The 19,123-nt window shown below is 42.6% G+C and overlaps 1 protein-coding gene across 3 annotated transcripts in view; it reads left to right on the top strand.

Annotated features, from left to right (window-relative positions):
- The window catches only part of PLD1 (phospholipase D1), a 262,771-nt gene that overhangs the window by 123,216 nt on the left and 120,432 nt on the right, over positions 1 to 19,123 (top strand). The window lies entirely within an intron of this gene.

Genomic DNA, 19,123 nt, shown 5'->3' with positions numbered 1-19,123 from the left:
AATGATATCGTTCAGTGTGGGTGTTCAAATTAGTTAATGACATTGAGCACATCACTGCCGGGGAAACACTAGACGATATCGCTCATGGAGTATATTGTCTAGTGGATACGCGGCATTAGTCCCAATCCACGTTTGCTCGCACTTATATAAGTGATCTCCACTTCATAATAATGATGTAAACTCTGGATTTTACATCGTTATTAATATATTTTGTGTGTTTCTTGTAAATACACTAGGGCTCCCTGAGATATAAATTTGCGTCCAAAGATGCAGCAGCGATGCTTTTAGTGTACAAATCTGAATCGGGCTCTCTGTGTATTGGAGCGTACACACGGTCAGATTTGTCAGACTTGTCAGATTTGTCAGATGAACGACTGAACGATTAAACGATTTGAACGATTTGGACGATTTGACCAAAGTTTTGAACGATTTGAACGATTGAACGATTTTTAACTGCATTAAAATGAATGGAATCGTCCAAGTCTGACTGCAAACCCATCAGATGTCAGATATCGTTATCTGACAAACGGGAACGCGCATCGTTGATCGTCCATCGTTCAGGCATGTCAGATATGAACGATTTTTCATCAGATATGAACGACTGAACGATTTTTAAATCGTTATCGTCCATATCTGAAGAAAAAATCTGATCGTGTGTATGCACCATTAAACTGCTACTGCATGGATCTATATGCTGTGCTGTATTCACTGCAATTCAAAATGAACAGGGCTCCAGAAACTGCTTGTGTTCATGAGACCTTTCAGTTAAAATAATATAATACAGTAAATAATGTTTCCATAAAAAAATCCTGGATTTCAGATTTTTATTTTCAAAAAATAAAAAACAATGTAAGTTTTGTAACCCTGACAGTTATTTATCTACTCGCCTCTTATGTCACATAATAGGGAGTTATTAGGTTTATGTTTTATTGTGTAAAATACGTGCCCCCATATTGTGCTATATACAGTATGTATGCAGATTTAGGGCTCGATCCAATTAGGTGTGAATTGCAAGTAGCGAGTTTGTTTCTTTAAACTCGCACACATCGCAGCGAAGCTCGCTCCCAAGAATTCTCCAATCCAATTAAAAATGCCTATTCGCACTACTCGCAGCGGAGGGGTGCGAATTGACTGCCAGTTGAGATTTGCGAGAAATGCATGAAAATGTGGGGAGACCATCCTGGAACCCCCAAAATGGATAATTTCGTTAGCAGGACTGTATAGACCGCTGTTTGTGGCCATTAGGAAGTTACTGTAGGTTTTGAAATTGTGTCAAATGGCTGATTTGTGCTTTTTTTTAAATGCAAGAAAATGATAAAAAAACTATTTTTTTCGTTTAATCTCAAACAAATGAAACGAAAAATGCAAAAAAAAAGTAGGAAAAAGAGTGATTTTGGAAAAATGCAAAAAAATATATAAAAACAATTATTTTTCAACTAAAAAATTATTGTAATTAAATTTGGGTTGCCTAATCTACCGAAAAAAATAGATTTTGGGGTAATTTGAGGAAATTTTTTTTTTTACCCCCAAAAATGATGTAATTATTGGACTAAATAAGCTAATTAGAAACTTCCAAATGCCTAATTGGTCATTAGGGGGGGGGGTGTCCAAGGGGTTCAGCACAGTGTCCCCGCATTTTAACATTAAACTAAAGATTGTCCTTTCCATCTCTCACCCTCAGGGAGTTGCGAGTGGAAAGTTGCGAATTCAGTCTGACTGATCAGTGCAAGTTTCTAATTGGATTGCAAAATGAATTCGCTATGCGAATTCGATGTGAAACTCGCATCTCGCAATTCGCACCTAATAGGATTGACCCATTGCAATCAATACGCTTGTAGAAGATGAACAGGGTAAGGACTGGCAAGCATAGACCAAATATTATAAGGGAGTGTTATTGCGACTGACATAGACCTGGTCACAGAGGCTTATACACCAGTCACAAAATATATATCTTGTGGCTGCTGGAGGGCTGGTGCAATGAGACACAAAGATGATGATGATGATGATCAGTAACATCGGGATGCAATCGAGAAACCGGCTGACGTGATCCCGCAGCTGGCTTCCCGACTGCTTTATCCCGGCGTCGGTTAAATGACAGGCGTCTATATCTAGACACTTGTCATTTTCCCGACGCCGAGAGACAGGCGCCCTGCATCCCGATCGTAGTGATGCCGGGCGCCACGAGCGGACAGCCGCGGCGGGGAGGGTTAGGTTTAGGGCACCCGGGGGGGACTTAGGGTTAGGCACCCCCCAGGAGGGTTAGGCTAGGGGGAGGGTTAGGGTTAGGCACACCCGGGGGGGACTTAGGGTTAGGCACCCCCCCTGGGGACTTAGGTTTGGGAAGGGGGGGTTAGGCACTTAGGTTAGGGTTTGGCACCCCTAAGGAGGGTTAGGGGGGTTAGGTTAGGTTAGTTTTTACTTATCTCAGGACGTTCGGGATTACCAGCACTGTCGAGCTGTCGCCATCTGTTCAGCTGTCGGGCTGCCGTGAATCGAACCGCCGGCCATGCGGCCTGCGGTATTTCATACCGTTTCCGTAACACCAGCTATCTGTTTTTATGTTTGACTGTGGATTGGCCTCTTTAGCTACTAGAACTAAATTTGTAAGTGTGACAGTTACACGTATTATTAGAAGTCACGGCCATCTATTTGCAGCACATAAATTATATTTCCATTGGTACTGCGGCAGGTAAACAAATCTCATTCAGTCTTTAAAGGAGAAAACAACAGATGTCTTTAACTTTATTTTGTTTTGTATTTGTATTCAATTAGATTTTTATGGCAAATGCGACTTTAGCATTTATTTAAAACTGTCAAGACACCATTCTTTTGTGTATACAGTATGATACGCCATTATATTATTATATTGTGTGCGAATAGCGCAATGCAACTTTGGAATTTACTATTATCAGTTGAGCCGCATCTCTGTGCTTTCTCTACGCTATCCTGGGGCATAAGTATACACTCTTGTCACTGACATACAGTACATCTGGTGAATATACTAATATTGGAGTGCCGTGATGCATCATGAGATGTGTCTGACTGATCATATGTATTGTAGATGCACTATTTCATGCATGTGTCTTTTCCTGTTTACGTTGGGGCAAATTGAACCATTTCAAGCCTTTATGCCATATATTGTCAAAATATTTTTCAAGATCAACCATCAGTCACAATGCAGATTACTGTTGTCTGCATATGATAAAGCAAAGCTGCTATTTTTATCCAGTCACTATATTATTTAATATAGTTGTCAGTTTTGTAGAGGAATATCAATTTTTATGTTAAAATCAAAGTAATTGGCCACAAGGTCAGTTTGTAAGGTTGTCAGGTAAATGTGACTCATGCCTGCACTATAGGTTCTCTAACTTTCTGCACTAGGTGATTCTGCTGATGAGTATAGTGCCAATGCTGGGTATGCCAAGACTCCTTTACATCACAAACAAGACAAAAATGAGCAGTGTTTAAGGAGATAAACTGAAAAAGTACAGATGTGTCCACATACATGTATCCTCCGTGCCCTAGAAGTCGCATTACACATAACTCATGAGCACCATGTGACTCAGGACGTCTTCTCGTGTGTCTTTTCCCTTCAAATGCGTCTTATTTGCATAGCTTCTGCTGATTAAAATGATATGCAGCATGCCTATGTTCTGTGTGCGACTGCAGGTGTATCTGCATGCGAAACGCTGCATTACAATATCAGCGGCTGTGACGTAACGTTTCGCATGCTGATGCACTCTCAGTCACACATAGAACATAGATATGCCGCATATCAATTTAATCAGCAGAAGCTGCTTGTATCCTATTCACATTGGTGTGCGAATAAAATGCAATTGAAGGGAAAAGTCACAAAAAACACGTTCGGCACTACCGAGTCATGCCACTGCATGGCGCGACTAGAAGGGATGTTTAACGCGCAAGGAGACTAGATGTATGAGAACACATCTGTATTTACATTGTTCTAAAGTGGCAGGAGGTTCAACTTTGTTGTTTACAGATTTGCATTGTGTCCATATTCAGATTTTTACATCTCCTTGCAAACCCAAGTGCACTTTTAGTTTGTCGAAGAGGTCGCCCTAAAGTCCATAATGTACAAACCCCTAATTTTGGGTCCCTGTCTGTCTACAGAACATAACCTTTTTTTAGAGGTTCTGTGAATAGCTGTAGCCATTTAAGGAACAATTTGTCACAATCTTAAAGTACGGTATTTTAGAAAAAGTACAGTGAGCCCTATGTACGATAGCATATGTGTGGTCCTGGCATGAGCTTCTCCATCATTTGTGCTGATCATTTTCCAGAGATAGCAGTGTCCATAGGAAGAGTTCAGATCGGTGTATGATTGGTCAGATCGGTGTATGATTGGTCAGATCAGTGTATGATTGGTTGGTTGGATGGTTCATATATTATAAAAAATGCAATTGTTTTGATCATACTACGTATCACTGTGCAGAAGATACTAGTTGACAGATGTATTTACCTTTGTTACATTTCCTTATTATTTTCATATAATGCTAATTATTTTGTTACAGATCACACATAGGAAAATAGTGTTTGTATTCAGAACTATGCCTTATCTATGTTGCTAACAATTGTAAATTGAATTGCTAAATGTGTGTGTGTGTGTGTGTGTGTGTGTTGCTCCATCTATTCAAATAATATAAAAAACTATTTTAAAAGTACGTTCCATTTACTATCAAGTGTAATTAGGCATGGCATACTTACAGACACACAAACCTCAGCAATGTCTAAAGCTACGTACATACCTATACATTTATCGGGCTGATTTTGTGATTCCCGACCTGTTCTCAGACATTGTAAGAGTCTGTACGTTCCTCCAATCATGGTTTATCGCATGAAAACAGGTCGAGTCTGAAGATCTGATCTTATGTTCTTCTGAAAATTCATCAGTCATGTTGGTCTTATGTTGGACAAAGTGTGTACAGAGGGCCTGATTTAGACCCGCTTGCGAGCGCATAGCACTCGCAAGCGGGTCGATGGCTGGGCAGTCGCGTGCGCGCTGCGTGTGAGCGAGCCCTGGAGCGAGTGAGAACTTCACTCGCTCGGGGCTCGCAGCAAAACGGGGAGGCTGTCGATGTTGAGCCCCGTTTTGTAAGCGGGTCGGGGGGGTGGCTGGCCAAACGGAGGCGTTCCCTGCCGTTTGGGGGCGGCCCTACTGACATCACACGTGATGTCAGTAGTGAACTTCCTGCTCTATTAGAGCTCAGGGAGTTCACTGGGGCTTGCGGTGGACGAGACCCTACCAGAAGGGTCTTGTCGCAAGCCCGATGGTCTCGACCATCACCTGGCCGCCTGCTAAAGCTGTGGGTGGTCACCCACAGCTTAGTGAGCGGCCTGGAGGCCAGCCAAGAAAAAAAACAGGCCGCCCTGAATCAGGCCCAGAGTCGCAAGCCCTTCAGCAGATGGTTTTGTGAGATCAGGATTGTAAGGTAGAATGTAAAGGAGTGTACGCATGAATCTGCATGCTGATCGGGACTTTCAATCGTAAGTGGAACTGTAAGAGCCATCGCATCTGAAATATGATTGTATAGGTGTGTACCCAGCTTTAGAGAAAACTAATCAAAATGTCTGTGTCATTTTTGTCTGTTTTGTTACATTCCAGACTCTTAGCGAGTGCAGATATATCTCTAGATGATGGTCGCTCATATATACTAAACAACCATCATCTTCCAGGCAGCCGCGGGTCTAGGAACTATTACATGACACCGTTTATGTAAACACGGAGGAACACCGTTTATCCCATTAAATACATGTAGGCATTCAAATATCTCACAGTGTATTCACAACGATATCTGGCTTCCTCCCCAGGGGAGGAAATATAATCCCGTTCTTCCCCTGTGAAGGGACAGGGGAAATGTCCATCGGACACCCGCAGCAGTGCCTACTCTGCCTGATGCAGCCGACTTGTAACTTTAAAATATCCCATTGGACAGACATGCTGGATGATTCGGCTTGTTGGACCGATCGATCGGTCGCTCACATGCACAGTACAGTTACCTGGGCGATCCGCCGGATCACCCAGATGATTGTATAGTGTATGCCCAGCATTAGTTATGTCATTATAGAAGTTAATATAAGCAATGCAGCTGGAATATTATTATGCAGTCATCACTTAGGGGTCTATTTACTAAGCCTTGAAGAGAAATAAAGTGGATGGAGATAAAATACCAAACCAATCAGCTCCTATCATTTTACAGACTGTTTTTGAAAATATGACAGGAGCTGATTGGTTGATACTTTATCTCCGTCCACTCTATCTCTCTCTAAGACTTAGAACATAGGGCCTGATTCAGAGCCGCTCGCTCTGAATCAGGGTGTGTTTTTTTTCTCTCCAGGCCGCTCGCAAAGCTGTGGGTGACCACCCACAGCTTGTGCGAGCGGGCTGGAGACCGTCGCGATTATCGCGACCATCAGGATTGCGACGAGACCCTGTGGTAGGGTCTCAGCTCCCGCAAGCCCGAGTGGGTTTCCTGCTCTAATAGAGCAGGAAGTCCACTACTGACATCACTAGTGATGTCAGTAGGTCCGCCCTCAAACACCAGGCGTTCCTAAGGGATCGCCTCGTTTGCCTAACCACCCCCCCTACCTGCCTACAAAGCGGGGCGAGCTGTCACTCACCATCGACAGCCGCCCCATCTTGTAGCGAGCCCAGTAGCGACTGAACTTCAGTCGCTCGCGAATGCGCACGCTGGACGCGATGCATGCGCAGACCATAAACATCAAGCCGCTTGCGTGTGCTGTGCGCTTGCGAGCAGCTCTGAATGAGGCCCATAGGCCCCTAAGTATTTATATTAGACAAATACAATGGTAGCTCTTTCAGAGAGTTATATTGTGGAACTACAATTTAGAAGGGAAGGCACATTGCTGCATAGTAACAAATGAATGAGATTTGGGTATAATATGTATTTTATATATATATATATATATATATATATATATATATATATATAAAAGAGGTTTTATACCCTCCCAAGGCTATTCTAACTCATTACCAACACTCTCTGCACAGTTCACTATAACATACTCTTCTATATTCAAACAACGGTTACTGCTAAACCATCGTTGTTACACAACTGTATAATATAGCCTCACTAAGCATTATTTTCCCCATTGCATTTCTTTCCCAAGTGGCAATATGCACTATGCAGCACTTAACCTCATGTACCTAACTCCTATTTACTTACAGGTTGTAAGCTTGTGAGCTAGACTGCCTGGCCTCACTGACACTCACTCTTGTTTTTTTACTGTGTTTGTTCCAAGTAATATACAGGCACTATATATATATATATATATATATATATATATATTTTCCAGGGTGTCCACACTCCAATAGCAAGAATACCGGCGAGGTGCTCAATTTAAAGGCAGTAAACTGTCCATTTATATACAGAGAAAATAATCGGCACTCACCGGATATATGAAAAAAGACTTATTTATATATGCAAAAACAGGTTTTGGAATACCCATAACAGCAAGGTACAGGGGTTCAGTCCAGTCAACACACATATATATATATATATATATATATATATATATATATATATTTTGATAATATATAAATACTTTATTTGATACATATATTACTTTTTCTTCCTCTGGTTTATGCTTAACATGATAAATAACTTTTTATAGCAGGTGATGTTTATTTAGCTCTATGTTTTAGTCATTTAATTGACAAATAGTCCACCTGTACCATGGTATGCTAGGCCGTGCATTGCACTGTGGCAACAGATATCAATATCCTGTTAATATGTATTAGATTTGATTGAGATAACATTGTTAAGGCTTTGTTTTAATAATAAGATATTACATCTTGTTTAGTCATCTGTTTATTAAGAAGTTAAATAAACGTTCAGGAGGTAGCTGGGTCCTGCCTGGAGAATGCTATGTTCTGCTGTCACTGTATCGAGCTGACAACATACAGTATGTTAAACTGTGATTTAAACTTGCTATACTTGCAAATTGGTCAGATCTGGCTGTTTAGTGCTGAGGACAAGTTAACAGATCTCAGGGGTGCTTGTTAATGACTAGTGGTTTTCTGAAAAAGTCTTGGATATCATGCACATGTTTGGGCCCTAAACAGTGATATTGGACTATTATCACCACTGGTTTTCAATCATGATCAAATCTTTATCATTGTAGGTGTCCAATTAAATTTATATACGTGGCCCTAGTACATTAATAAAATAATATATTTCCTTTATGTCATTTTATTTATTTATTTTTCTTCAAAAAATATAGACAATAATAATAAAATATAGAATATTAAACCAAATTCATTTGGTTTAAAGTTTATTATTGCATTATGTGTATAATAGGATACTTCAAAGGCAAAGGAAACACATGTTCTCCCCTTCCCTACCCACTCTCATCTTTAATTTCTAAAAAATTAGTTCTTCACATTCCTATCCTCCTATTTCAACTCTATGTTCCTTTGATCCTGTTCCCTCACAACACCTCTATTCTCTTTCCATCAATGATTGCTAGAACCTAGATAATAATAATAATAATAATAATAATAATAATTTTATTTATATAGCGCTTTTCTCCTAAAGGACTCAAAGTGCTTTACATTTACAGTACAAAATACAAAATAAGCTTAAACAAGGGACATAAGTGAAATGCTTGGGTGAATAGGTGAGTCTTGAGTCTATTTTTGAAGGATTCTAGAGTGGAGGCCTCTCGAACTGTGCGGGGAAGTGAGTTCCAAAAGGTTGGAGCCACAAAACTGAAAGCTCGACCCCCAGACGAATTCCGTGAGATTCTAGGTACTGTTAATAGTCCTTCGTCAACAGATTGCAGTAATCGAGTGGGACAGTAAGGAATCAGAAGCTGCTTCAGGTACCCTGGGCCATTGTCATGAAGGGTTTTGTAAGTTATTAATCCAATCTTGAAAGCAATTCACCATCTGACAGCAAGCCAGTGAAGGGAGTAGAGAATGGGTGTTATGTGGCTGGAACGGGGCTGGTTGGTTAATAGCCTGGCAGCTGCGTTTTGTACCATCTGCAAGTGGTGTAATTCTTTTGCTGGGAGACCGAGGTAGAGGGCGTTGCAGTAGTCTAGGCGTGATGATATAAATGCATGTATGACTAGATCACCTCTCAACCTGTCTCTTGAACTTGTACTTTGCCTTCCATCTACAAAGATCTTCAAACATGGTTTTATCTCTTTGATTATCAATAAACCATCTCTGTAGCTTGTGTACAACCACCTGTACATACCACTTTTTCACCGCTCACTCTCTTTTCGACCCTTTGCAATTTGACTTCTACAGTCTACACTCCACCAAGACTGCAAGTGGCCAATCGGTCACTTTTCTTTACTCCTCTTAATCTGTCTGCTGCTGCCATTTTTGATACAGTTGACCCTCTTCTACTTAACACCCTCCATTTCCTTGGTCTGCGCCTGGGTTTTTCAACACTACTTCAGTGTTTTTACTATTGGCTCATCTTCTCGTCACTCCCTCTCTCTATTTTGGTGTTCTGTAAAGCTAATTTTGGGACTTCCTGCTCTTCTCTTTCTCTGCATTGTTTTTTTGAACAAATATACTCCTTTTACCTCGACTATCACTTCTATGCAAATAACACAAATATCTACTTCTCCTTCCCTAACCTCTCATCTTCTCTTTTATCCTGTACGTAAAATTGATTCTCTTTCATCTTCACTTGGATGTCCCAATGCTACCTCATCATCTTCCCCTCTCCTGGTGTAACTACTCCATCCTCTCAGCATTCTCTTGGATGACAATATCTCAAACTTACCCAAACATGTTTACACCCCATCTCTTCTTCATTCAAAACATTGTGCTTTCTCACTCTGGATATTTCCAAAACCCTTATCCATTGTTACTTAGTTTCTCATTATCTCCCAACTTGATTACTGCAACCTCCTACTATCTGACCTTCCCATCATCCCATCATCGATCTTTCCCCTCTACAACATGTTGTAAAAGGCCTCTGCAAGACTGATATTTCCCCACACATGTTGTTAATGCCTCTGCATGACTTATATTTCCACTCCACATGTACTGCAGGACTCTTTTATTCTTACACTGGTTTATTCAAATGAAGCTTATCACTCGCTCTTTCAAACCAAAGTCATCTCCTCCCATATGTCTCTGATCTCGTCACGATACATACACTCCTGATTTCCCTCTTCAATCTGCCTCTGACCTATGCCTGTCCACCTCTGTGGTAACCCACCTCTCACTCCTTCCTCAAAGACTTCTCCCATGCTTCTCATCACTTATGGAGCTCCCTACCCCGCCTGTTTGGACTCTACCCCAAGCTTTAATCTTTCAAACGCTCTAAAAAACCCATCACTTCATTATAGTTTATCCTACAACCAGCTGATACTTCTCCGGTTATATTCTGAGTCCTATTAGCTCTTGTTTTCCCATAATTGTCCTCTCCTTCAAGACTGTAACCTCTCATGAACAGTACCTTCTCTACCCATTGTCTCAGGTCTGCTGTTTACCTGTGCTGTTTTTATGTTTACCTGTGCTTTGTTTACCTGTGCTGTTTTTATGTGTTAGTGTATGTTGTTTACAATTAAATGATGATGATGTATAATGTGTATGTATTTATGTATATTTATGCCAGAAAAGGTTTGCAGTGTCTTATAGAAATAGCACAAGAATTAAAGTGTACCCAATATACATGAATATAATTTAATATCTAAAAAATATAAAAAGGACCCTAACAGTCTAATCTAGTAATGAAAGACCTGCGTAGTTAGAAAAGAGGAAATCAAGTATAGCTGAATTAGTTTAAAGCGAAAATCACACCCACAGTTCACGCTCCTTCTGTAGACATAAAACCGTGACTGTGTCACTGATACTGGGACTGTTGGAAAAGTATTTCATAGTACTTTTAATCCCTGAATAAGGATTATTGGGACCTATTTTTACTTGTGCTGTTTTAATGTGGGCTAATCAGGGCTTTCAATTACAGCTTGAAAAGTCTTGAGAGGGAAAGATTTTGGGTGGGAATAAAGAACTGTCCTGGGAAAACCAGACACATTCCCGGAGCAGAGAACCTTTCAGATCACGAAGCTACATGCTGGAGATTTGCCTATCGGTAATCCGTGGTGTAAAATCACTCACACCTACTGGATCATGTATATGTTTTTAGTGAAAGAAATATACCTGATTATAGGGATTGTTTGCTTAAAGCTGAATTCCTGGGTAGAGTGATAAAAAACAAATCACACTTGGTTGTAAATGAAACAAGCACTTACATTGTTTGTTTGTTTCCAAACATTTCTAATGACCGATTCAACACACATTTCTATAACAAGCTACTTGTTTTTTACCAAAAACATTTACAAATCATACACTTATATCACACTTTAATGTATATTTTATTTATTGTCATTTCACTTTTTCTGTAATATTATTTATACACAATGTGCATTGGTTTATGGTGAACTGCCCACCAGCTCAGTGTCATTGCTTAGAACTACTACCACCCTGTTCCTGTGGCCCCTGCTCCTAACCCGCTTCCTCATTATCCCTGGCTTGTATCCCTATTCCTAACCCCCGGCGGCTATACATAAAACCAGACCATGACTGACATCAATTTACAACCGGTAATTGTATCCATTAAAAATTGCCACCCTATTTAATAAACAGCTGTATAGCAGTTATCTTGCATGGAGCTATCTGTGAACGATTGTTGCCATGTATTTGAAATCTAAATTATTTTATTGGTTTACACTCAATATCCTTATCACTCACTATGAGTTTGCATAATATTGGTCTTGATTCATAGCAAGACCAAAACTTCTCATTTGTTGCAAAACACATGATAAACATCTGAAATTTCTTAAAACAAAATATATAAATATAATTATGCAACATTTTAAAGTTTAAGAGGTTTTGGTAAATGTATACACTATTATTCATGTTCTAAATAACAACCTTCTGCTCTGCTATTTCTTATCCACTGTTAAACTACTTGCAGTTGACAGCTGGATTATTATATCAGCATATATTATACATTTCTCTGGAAACAACATACATGGCATACACTCTCATAAGTATCTCTTGCATTTCATTGTGTCCAGTTGTGTTTTATTGTGTTGTGTGTGTATTGATAATTGTACATATCTGTGTATTGTCATCAGAGCCCAACCTTATTTTCTTTAGTGTGACTTTATCTTTTGTAAAGTATTCTGTTGGCTTGTTTTATTTGTTTAGTACAAAGGTTAAATGGTTGTCTTTGGAAGTGATATTCTCTTGAGTTATTGTTACTACTCTCTGTGAGATGTTATCAGGAGCTGAATGTCAATTGGATATATTATTGCTACAAGAGCCACTCCTTTTTCTTTTACATGAAAAAAAACATTGCTTTTGATAAGAGAATACCATTTGTGAATGCACTTTGTATATGCTGGAGGTGGGCAGTTGCTAGTATGGAATAACATTTGACTGTCAAATTGGATTAATTTATTTTTGGTAATGGTAGGACATAGACCCTCATTCAGACCCGGTCGCAAGCGCTGAGCGCTTGCAACCGGGTCGATGTTTTGGCCCTGCGCACGCGCAGCGACCGCACTGCGCGTGCCCCGGAGCGAGAGAGAAATTCTCTCGCTCCGGAGATCACTACAAAGGGGCAGCTGTTGATGTTGATCGACAGCTCGACCCATTTTGTAGGCGGGGCGGGGGGGGGTGGTTTCACAAACGGAGGCCGTTTTGTGGGCGGCCGCACTGACATCAGCAGTGATGTCAGTGGGGAGCTTCCTGCTCGATCAGAGCAGGAAGCTCCCTGGGGCTTGTGGTTGCCGAGACCCAACCTTAGGGTCTCGTCGCAAGCCCCGATGGTCGCGATGGTCTTGACCATTGCGACCATCAACCTGGTCAGTTGCTAAAGCTGTGGGTGGTAACCCACAGCTTAGCTAGCGACCAGGAGGCCACACTTGAAAAGTCAAGCGGCCGCCCTCATTCAGAGCGAGCGCTCGCTTCTTATGACCGCCTTTGAATGAGGGCCATAGTCTAGATATGATCTTGTCAGATATATGTAGCAGTCACGTGCTTGTGCAAAGAAGTATCCTCGGGTTCTTTTATGAAGATGCCTCCAAAAAGAAGAATTTACATCACTTTGATGAGCAATTTACAAACATCTGGACTCAGCCTTAAAGTTCCAAATTTGTTCTAAAAAATAATTTTTTTTATTTTTTTTGAAACTAAATAAATTAACAAAAAAGCTATATTTTAATAATAAAGCATTTTTCTTTTCTGTGGGCACCCCTGGCTAAAGTCATCCTGAGTTCGCATTACCAATGGCAGGACAGTAACCCAGCTATTATAATTATGGCTCCGTATGCTTTGGGAAGTAATGCAGGAGTGCCCCGGTGAAGCAGATGCCGGGGAAGGTCAGAATGCAGGCGCCGGAATCCTGAAGGTAAGTAGCGGGGTTAAGGGGAGGGTTAGCTTTAGGGGTTAGGGTTAGGCACTATGGAGTTAAGGGGAGGGTTAGGGTTAGGCACTAAAGGGGGAGGGTTAGGATTAGGGTGCAGGGAAGGCGAGGTTAGGTTTAGGCACTGGGGGGGGAGGTTAGGTTCAGACGCCGGGTAGGGAGGGTTAGGATTAGGGTAGGGAGAGAGGGAGGTTAGGATATCTACCGACAGGTGTTGGTAACCTAACCCTGTCGGGATGCCGGCATCAGCATTCTGCCCGCCGGGATCCTGAGCATCGGCATCCCGAGTGCCGGCGTCCCGTACCTATCCCCTGGTGAAGGCCACTTCTTGCGATTATCCAGCAATAGCCTTTACTTCTTGGCGGGGTCTTTGATTAATAGGCACAAGCCCTAAATCCCATTTTCACGGGATTTAGAGAATTTAGCTTTTGATAAATAGACCCCCGCAGGGCTTGAACATTTTTTCTATAAAATCTAGGAGCCAGGGTGAAAGTGTAGGAGCCAGACCACTGCCCCCCCCCCCCCCCCCAAAAAAAAGCAAACAAAAAAATAAACTACAAATTAAGGAGCACAGTTCTGTGTGTTATGCAGCTGTTACACACACTATACTAGTTGGCCACAGTTGAATGGATGTAGTAAAATGGAGGCCCTCCGCTTTTCACAACTCCCCTGCTCCACCCCTCTTTCCCCCCCCAGAAATAACAGACCACATTTGTACATAAACAATGGTGCCAAAATGTACTACCCCCCGGCAAATCCCCCCCTCCTCCCCAAGGCCATATTACTGAGCACCTACCCCTCGAGAAACCAACCTCCACAGCCACACCACTAAGGGGATACCCCCGGCAAAGCACACCTCTGCAGCCACATTGCTGTGCAGCTACTAACCCCCACAGCCACACAACTAAAGGGGTGCGCTCATGCAAAATACCCCTTCACACCATCCCCCTTGGGTCACACCACTACCCCAACGAAGCCGCAATCCCCGGCAACGCATAGACCCTCTTACTGGAGAGCTCTATGCAGCCAGAGTTAGGTGCCAACAAACAGCCGGGACGGATGGCAGAAGTCAGCGCCGGCCGGGACAGACAGGAGAAGGAGGACGGCAGAAGTAAACGCTGGCCGTCGGGATGGACAGGAGAAGGAGAACGGCAGAAGTCAGCGTGGGCCAGACAGAAGGAGTCAGCACAGGCCGGGACATACAGACACAGCAGTCACCGCAGGTAACACTCAGCACATGCACTCCTGTGCATGAAATGCCCGCCGCAATACTACAGCAGACATGCTCACGAATCTCCGCTGGGGCTGACAAAGGTCTGCTTCCTCCCTCCCTGTAAAATCTGGTCGCCAGGCAGCATAATATGGTCGCCATGGTGACCAGGCCCCCGGGATTTGTCGAGCCCTGCCATAATCCATCTCCCCTAAATTTTTGGATAAGTAAAAGGTGTGCTCATAGATACATTTATGTGCTTCAGGGAGAGGCAGAGGAACAATGCTTACATGGGGCATCATTTATAGTTAGGAGTAAATCTAGAAAAAACAATTCTGCACCATATTTGAGGATACGACGAACGATGCACGGGAGCACGCAATAGTGTGCACACACTGGACGATGTGCTCGATTTGCCGTTCCGATTCGCCTCATAACAACAAATTGTCCAGTATATCGTCTAGTGTGTATCCAGCTTATTTTTAAGGGTGAAAGTGTATCTGTATTAATAGCTATTAGTTATGCTTTGTGCAATGTCAGAAATGTTGTAGGGGAGGAAGAGAAGGACTGAACACTCCCCTTGTAACTATGTACGACAGACGTCTTCATGTATATGAAGCTCACATGGCTTGAAATATATATGGGTATAGTGTTCTTAGATAGACAGATTTTTTGATAATCTTATCACCTGAGAGATACAGTGTGTCTGTAATTACATGCATTCAGTGACGAATGTTACACCTGATACCAGGTACAGATTATACGAGAAAAGTATGCGAGCAATGATATCATACCATAAAAACACATCTCATACACATATTTTGTTAGGAATGGGTACGTAATCCCGGCAGTCGGGATGCCTGCTGTCAATATACCGACAGGGCATCCATATATGCTCAGGATACTTACCCCCCCATCTCCCCCTAACCCTCTGGTTGTACATCCTAACGCTAACCCTCCCTCCACCCTACCCTAACCCTCCCCATTAGTGCCTAAACCTACCGCCCCCCCCCCTTGGTGCCTAAACCTAAACACCCCCCTCCCGGTGGTGCCTAACTCACCCCCGGGTGTACCTATCCCTAACCTCCCCCTCCTCGAGCCTAACCCTAAACCCCCCCATGATGCCTAAACCTACCCCCCCCCCCTCCCCGCGGCTAAGTCCTAACCAGCCCTGCTGTACTTGCGCTCGGCATCCTGGCTGTCGGGATTCCAGCGTCGGGATTTCACCTCCTGACGGTATTCCGGCGCCGGTCTTCTAGCCGGGTAGTGGCATTCCAGCGCCAGGATTTCTTCAGCCAGGATGCCGCACATCTGTATTATAAACACATCCCATTTTGTTATACTGGACACTGGGATGTTCTAGCTGCTGATTTTACTACAACATGTACTATGTTTTTTCTTGTCTGAAATATAAAATACAGATTATGTAACTAAGCAACTGTGGTTATTTACCACTTGAGCAGAAAGTGCCTTCATCCAAAATACGAAAGAGGTCAGAAATAACAAATTTCCTGCTGCCTTTGAGTTTGTGCTGTTTTTTTTTTTCAAGTAATTTTTTTTTTTTATTGAAGCACCATGAAAGCAAAACATACATATTGTAACTGATATCACAACAGCTGATCATTGAATAAAATGAACAGTTACATCCAGGGGCGTAACTAGACCTATGGGGGCCCCATAGCAAAATTTTCATGCCCCCACCAGTTCTATGTACTGTAAAATAGATGTACAGGAGACTATTTATTCATGCTTTTACCCCAAACAATGATGCAGAAACTGCCCTGCTCTTTATAGGCCGGATATCTCCACCTAAACCACAAAGTATGTGTGTTTGGGGGATGTGGGGGGAGGAGTATGTCATAATGGTAGAGAGTTTGGCAGTATGGGGGGGAGAGATTCTGGAAGTATGAGGGGGGACTGGTAGCAAGGGGGAGTAGTATGGAAGTATGGGGGGGAGTCTGGAAGCATAGAAGGTGCAGTATGAGTTGCAGCAAGAAAGGGGGTGTCTGGTAATAGGGAGAGGTTAAGACAGGTAGCAGGGAAAGATTACTGTCTGTGGTACTTAAGACAGGAGGGGAAGGAGGGGTGTTCTGGAATTAGGGAGGGAGGGAAGGGGGTGTCTGGAGGCAGGGTGGGGGGGCTAGTGCAGGGTCTCTGGAAGCAGGGTAGAGGTAGGTGGGTGGAATGATGTATGAAGGTAGTGAGGGTGTGTGAGGGGGGTTCTGTTTAGGGGCAGGGGGTGAGGAGGTGTCTGGAGGAGGGACACACACATACACTGTTCCTCACAGTAAGGGTTATCACAGACTGTGAGCATTACACTGACCTTGTCTATATGAATAACGCTGGGGGTCTCCTTTGTTTGTTGCCTGGGAAAATGGGAGTGATGCGAGGTACCCCAGGGCAGGTGAGGGGCACTGCCTCAGTCCCTGCACTTTGCTCAGGGGACAATCACGATGTCAGCCGCGCGCTTTGCCTCTGTATTGGCGTCATTGTGTGACTGCAGCAGAAGACGGGGTGGGCGGCTGAGCTCCGGGGCCCGTGATGGGGAATCAGGTAAGTAGAAGGGTGGGCAGAGGGACTACAGTAGACTGTGACACTGCACCTCCCAGTCCCAGAGCCTGGAGAAAACTAAGATTTATGAGATGATGATGTCATCATCTCACGAGACCAGAAGCTCCGCAGCAGGAAAAAGTAAGGCGGAAGTAAAGTGCCGGTGCTGGTGACCTGGCACCAAAAGAGTTAAAAAAACAAACTTGGGAGGGTGCAGGGGGTTTCTTGCGGTAGCGGTGGGCCCCCTAAGCCACCAGGCCCCATAGCAGGCGCACCCCTTGCACCATCCATAGTTACGCCACTGGTTACATATAAAGAGGTACACACAGATATTTCAGTAATACAAAGTCTCCGTTGAGACCGGAAGCTTGTAGAATATAAAACAATGATACTTGTTGTACTCTTATCCATCGTTTTAAGGTTACATATATCATTCCAACAACCTAAATTAGAAAGGAGAGCAGCCACGGGAACAAGACGCCAAGGGGGGAGGATGGGGGGGGGGGGGGGGAAGGAAGGGGAAGGGGGAGGCTCAGGTGAATAAAGTATAATCCCTTAAAAGTCCAACCTAATTGGAGGATCCCCAGATATTATTCGAAGTCAATACCATTGAGTGAATTTCAATGATTCATACATTCTGTGTCTCTCTGCTAAGGTCAGAGTTCCAATAGAGTTTGTGCTATTTATGTACAAATCTCTGGAATTATTATAGCAATGTTATGCACAATGGAAATCCTATCATACCTCACAGTGATCTGAAAATTATAGCAAATGTAAGGAAAAGAATCAGATCAAGAAACTGAAGTCCATAGTGTGCAAAGTACAGACTTTCTCCATGACTGTATGTCACACTAAATGGCCTATATATTAACATTAAGCGCTAGGGGGATGTAGTTACGAGACCGGCGGCCGAGATGCCGCTGGTCTCAATACCTACACTGAAATCCTGATAAGGGACTTAAGATAGGTGTAGAAATACAGACGCCTATCCTAATCCTTTTAGCATAATATTTTAATAATTGTTGCGGCAACAGATTATATTCTGTAGTATATACTTTTTATATTCAAATTTTCTGTTAATTTGTGTAAAGGATAAAAGTTCATGGACACAGCCACATAATGAGTAATCATATCTGTGCTGATAAATAGCGAACTCAGCTGTGGATAGTGAACAAATGCTTCATCTAACGGGCACACACTACACACCCTGCACCCACAATACTTACCTCTCGGTACGCCACAGATGTCAACCGGAACATGGCAATGGGTGCCATGTTTCCGGAGATCTGCGCATACACACTACAGAAATCACCTGGAAAATGGCGCCCGCACAGTGTCAGAGTCTACTGGGGACATGCGCCAGTGAGACAAGCAGGCCTTCATGGAGACTACACACGTCCCCACGTCTCTTCAACCGCTCCTGTAAATGAATATATTGTAATAGTCAGTGCAGGAGATGATAAGTACATGAATTGTTGTTTGCAGTGTCTTGTGTGAGATGTGTGTGGATTCTAGAAATATTTCTTAGCTATAATGTGATTTGTCAACAGATTGAATGTAGGTAGCAAAAGACTGTTCCAAGTCAATGATGACACCTAGGCAGCGAGCTTATTACATTTCACTACACAAATTCATTTTAGATAGTAGAAAACTATTCAGAAGACATTTTTAGTTTTAGCCCCTGCCTTTTCTGTGCTACTTTCCCTCTGACTACCTGAAATATAGAGAGTAGTAAACATGTTATTGTAGAGTTTGACAGTAAGGTCATTTGAGTCATCTGCATAAAGTCTGAGCTGCTTTGAAGTGATTTTTTTTAAGCAAATCTCTGTTTTCTATAGTACATATTTAAGTACGGTATACAGTATATATATATCATATCTGATACAAGTAGAACACCAGGAAAAGCAGGAAGACAGTCCTGGGC

Source organism: Taudactylus pleione, unplaced genomic scaffold, assembly GCF_031769625.1.
Source record: "Taudactylus pleione unplaced genomic scaffold, aTauple2 ptg000037l, whole genome shotgun sequence".
In the NCBI taxonomy this organism is placed as follows: domain Eukaryota; kingdom Metazoa; phylum Chordata; class Amphibia; order Anura; family Myobatrachidae; genus Taudactylus; species Taudactylus pleione.
The sequence above is the reverse complement of the archived record's forward strand: the minus strand, read 5'-3'. Positions and strand labels throughout refer to the sequence as shown.